The sequence below is a fragment of the Pararge aegeria genome, chromosome 19, assembly GCF_905163445.1.
Source record: "Pararge aegeria chromosome 19, ilParAegt1.1, whole genome shotgun sequence".
Taxonomy (NCBI): domain Eukaryota; kingdom Metazoa; phylum Arthropoda; class Insecta; order Lepidoptera; family Nymphalidae; genus Pararge; species Pararge aegeria.
The window spans coordinates 17,502,815-17,507,814 of NC_053198.1; the positions used below are offsets into that span (position 1 = coordinate 17,502,815).

At 44.2% G+C, this 5,000-nt stretch overlaps 1 non-coding gene across 1 annotated transcript; it reads left to right on the forward strand.

The window, feature by feature from the left end:
• The first annotated feature begins 2,970 nt into the window (after window positions 1–2,970).
• LOC120632389 lies at window positions 2,971–4,873 on the forward strand. The gene has a single exon (XR_005659084.1). It is a non-coding gene; the product is annotated as a small subunit ribosomal RNA (ribosomal RNA).
• The last annotated feature ends 127 nt before the right edge of the window (window positions 4,874–5,000 follow it).

Sequence of the window (5,000 nt, forward strand, 5' to 3'; positions counted from 1 at the left end):
TAACATATTGTGTAGATATAAGACCTTTTTTAACACAGTTAAAAAAAAAACAATTTTATTCAAGTGCACTTTTGGATTTTCCAAATTTTTTAATTTTTTTTTTAACGGTTGTGAACCTAAGTGCCCGGCCTGCGGCCGGGCACCCGTCTTATTCATATACCTAACCTAACCTAACCTAACACCTAAACTAAAACACCTAGTTTGGATTCCTTTAGACTTTAGATTCAAGATTTGATGTTAATATATGCATTAATAAAAAATAATAATAAACTCATTGCTATTTTAATACTAGTTATGCTACAGATGCACTGATGAAAGCCAGTTAGTTAGCTATATCAGTGTGTAGTCGTAGTGTTAGTCGTAGTTGCCGGTGGGCTTAGGTCTAAAGGAATCCAAACCAGTTTTAAAAGGTTTGGATAGGTTATGTTAGGTTAGTGTAGGTTAGGTTAGGTTAGGTTAGAACATTAATAGGACGGGTGCCCGGCCGCAGGCCGGGCACTTAGGTTCAGTTCCGTTTTTCTAATAATAAGTAAATAAGGTGAGTGAGTTAATAATTTATGTAACAAAAGTGAATAAGTAAACTCTATATACGTATATAAATATGTAGTATTAAAAGTGATTAAGTAAATTATGTACGTAGTTATTTACTTACATTATTGTATAAAACGATTGAAGCGCGTAAGTATATTAATATATATACATATACATATATACATATATACATAAATGCATAAAAATTAACGTTAAAAAAACTTTTTTTTTTTTTATATATAAAAATATGATGATATTTGATTGCCACTCAATATTTTAAACTCGTTTTCAATTATATACCCATAATTTATGATGTTAAGAGGAAGTTTCATTATATTATATCATTATTACTTAGTGTAGGTAGCCTAGCTATATCGATAAATATTGAATATTTTTATTGTTCCTTGTTTGAAAATCAAATATATGTAGACGCCGCGCGTTTCGATCCACGAACCGGACAGGGGGCAGTTCAGTCTCCCTAGTCGAAACCGTATATAGTAAGTACCACTGGCGAGGTGTTTAATACACGAACTGACTGACTATACACTGAAAAATATTTCGTTATATTCCTTTTTGTTAATTTGTTTTACGGTGGAAAATGGAATTTTTTTTTAATATTATCACAACAGAATTCTTTAAGGATTAAAATTAAAAATAAAAAAAAACATAGTAGCAGCGCGGTACGGTAAGATTCGATACACGAACTGGAAGTCTCCCTTCTAAGATTATTACGACACTTGCGTGTGCGCGCTAATGCACCGTCCGTCTAAACCAAGCCCACGCCCACGCCTGCGCCTTTTTTTTATGACTATTATTACTAAGGGGAAGTTTAATAATGTCATCATTATAAAATTACTAATAACATTCACTCTAGGTAAACAAAGGCAGGGCGGTGCGGTGCGGTGCGGCGCGTTTCGATTCACGAACATGACGGGAGAGATGAGACTCTGGCGGTCGGGTGTGAATTAATACACGAACTGTTTGTCACCGCCGTCCGTATTATATACAATGCACGAACGCACACGCACCTGCCAGCCTTAATAGTGAGAGTGGGCGTGGGCGTGGGCGTGGGCATGGGCGTTGGATTGGTAGAGGGGGTGGGCGTGGGCGCGCAAATGTACCGCCCCTCTGAACCACGCGGCAATCGCCCGCAAGCATCGCGCCCACGCCCACGCCCACGCCCAAGCCCACGCCCGTTCTCGTGCAAGAGGTGTTCCTGGCGGTCCCTTTTTTCCTTTAATTGGATATTAAAAAAAAAAAAACCATTTAAATATGTTTAATTTAATTTGTTCACTAACACATTAGGCCCGTCGCGCCGCGCCACTACTATATGGGGTGGAGGTGCGAAGGTGACGGCGACGGCGACGACGAAATACCAGAGTCTAAAAGGAGTAGTATGATTGCGGCGCCACGCAAAGTGGCGTTGTTCAGACTTCTCTCTCGCGTATCTCTGCGTTAGTATTGTTGTCACGTTTCGCATTTCTCTAAAAAAAGAGGTTGTTCTCTTTTTTATTATATTATATTATGTTTATTTTATTTATTTATTTATTTATTTTTATGGTATTATTTTTTAATATCATATTAATATTGTACCCCGATGAACGGCGTCGACCGACGGAATCGCGTCTGGGCAATTGTTATGGCATTAATGTGTGAGATTTTAAAGAGTGTATATTATTATCGATTGTGATATGATGTGCTCTCTCTCGGGTCGAATGTGTTAACTGTCAGAAATTCCCTCTGCGTTATTTCGTTATTACATTTCAATGTAAAATCAAACGGTCGTTAAAAGTTTATCCAGCAGCAGTTTAATATAAAAACTGTACATTCAGATGTGATATTTTTAATACAGCTCTCATAATACGGGACCGGCGTGGCGCGCTCACAATCGCAGACTGTTGCGTTCGTTTGTGCGGCTTCGCCCCCTGTGTTTTATGCGCGTGGTGTTAAAAATAATATAAAAATGGTGTTATAAAAGAAGTCTCTCAAGTACCGGGCGACGATCAAAGTGTCGTACTCGAATATGTTATAAAATCATAGCTCGCAAGAGCGTCAATGTGTGTTAAGTCTCGTTCAAAGAACCTTCAATGCTTGGGACCATGTCGCACGGGCCTCCTAACGGAGGCGGTGCAACGTGAAATGTGTCCTCGTCCTGCGTGGGCGTCTGGGTTTAATAGTTCCGCTCGTCGAATGCTGACGGCGGGGCGAAACTCTCCCGTCTCGCAGCACATCATAGAATAAATTTTGTCGGGCACCGCGTCGCCGCTCTTAATAGAATGGCGCGCGACGTGCTTCGACCTTCCGTCGTGAGATGGGGCTGCAGCGCCGTGAACCGGCGCGGCGGCTCGCTCGCTACGGAAGGGGCTCGCTAACTGCGCGCCTACGTTTCCCCTTAGTTAACAGCTACGGGCGTTACGTGGCGTGAAGTATGTGGATAGCTCCCTGGTTGATCCTGCCAGTAGTTATATGCTTGTCTCAAAGATTAAGCCATGCATGTCTCAGTGCAAGCCGTATTAAGGCGATACCGCGAATGGCTCAATATATCAGTTTTGGTTCCTTAGATCTTACTCAGTTACTTGGATAACTGTGGTAATTCTAGAGCTAATACATGCAATCAGAACTCTGACCAGTGATGGGACGAGCGCTTTTATTAGATCAAAACCAATCGACGGAGGGCCTCGCGTCCGAAGTCGTTAATTTTGATGAATCTGGATAACTTTTGCCGATCGCATGGTCCAGTACCGGCGACGCATCTTTCAAATGTCTGCCTTATCAACTTTCGATGGTAGTTTCTGCGACTACCATGGTTGTCACGGGTAACGGGGAATCAGGGTTCGATTCCGGAGAGGGAGCCTGAGAAACGGCTACCACATCCAAGGAAGGCAGCAGGCGCGCAAATTACCCACTCCCGGCACGGGGAGGTAGTGACGAAAAATAACGATACGGGACTCTTACGAGGCCTCGTAATCGGAATGAGTACACTTTAAATATTTTAACGAGGAACAATTGGAGGGCAAGTCTGGTGCCAGCAGCCGCGGTAATTCCAGCTCCAATAGCGTATACTAAAATTGTTGCGGTTAAAAAGCTCGTAGTTGCATTTGTGCGCCGCGCTGTCGGTGCACCGCATCCGCGGTGATACTGACACGTCTGCGGAGCATATCGTCGGTGAGCCGGCGGTAAAACGCCGGTTCAATATCAAAATCCTATCGCGGTGCTCTTCGTTGAGTGTCGAGATGGGCCGACAATTTTACTTTGAACAAATTAGAGTGCTCAAAGCGGGCTCAAAATGCCGCTTGAATATTTCGTGCATGGAATAATAGAATATGATCTCGGTTCTATTTTGTTGGTTTTCAGAACTCCGAGGTAATGATTAATAGGGATAACTGGGGGCATTCGTATTGCGACGTTAGAGGTGAAATTCTTGGATCGTCGCAAGACGAACATCAGCGAAAGCATTTGCCAAAGGTGTTTTCATCAATCAAGAACGAAAGTTAGAGGTTCGAAGGCGATTAGATACCGCCCTAGTTCTAACCGTAAATATGTCATCTAGCGATCCGCCGACGTTACTACAATGGCTCGGCGGGCAGCTTCCGGGAAACCAAAGATTTTGGACTCCGGGGGGAGTATGGTTGCAAAGCTGAAACTTAAAGGAATTGACGGAAGGGCACCACCAGGAGTGGAGCCTGCGGCTTAATTTGACTCAACACGGGAAATCTCACCAGGCCCGGACACCGGAAGGATTGACAGATTAACAGCTCTTTCTTGATTCGGTGGGTGGTGGTGCATGGCCGTTCTTAGTTGGTGGAGCGATTTGTCTGGTTAATTCCGGTAACGAACGAGACTCTAGCCTGCTAAATAGGCGTCGTCATTTAGGTGTGCGCGGCTTCGGTCGCGCAACTCACTGGCGGCGTATTAAAATTCTTCTTAGAGGGACCGGCGTCTTCGAGGCGCACGAGATTGAGCAATAACAGGTCTGTGATGCCCTTAGATGTCCTGGGCCGCACGCGCGCTACACTGAAGGAATCAGCATGTTCTCCCTGGCCTAGAGGCCCGGGCAACCCGTTGAAACTCCTTCGTGCTGGGGATTGGGGTTTGCAATTATCCCCCATAAACGAGGAATTCCTAGTAAGCGCGAGTCATAAGCTCGCGTTGATTACGTCCCTGCCCTTTGTACACACCGCCCGTCGCTACTACCGATTGAATGATTTAGTGAGGTCTTCGGACCGACACGCGGTGGCTTCACGGCCGTCGGCGTTGCTGGGAAGTTGACCAAACTTGATCATTTAGAGGAAGTAAAAGTCGTAACAAGGTTTCCGTAGGGGAACCTGCGGAAGGATCATTAACGTGTAACGTCTGCACGGGTCGCCGCGGTAAACGCGCATGCGCACCCATGTTTGTACGATTATGTTAAAGACCAAACCAAAACAAAAACAAAAACCCGTCTAGTATAAGTATGACCGTCGCGATCG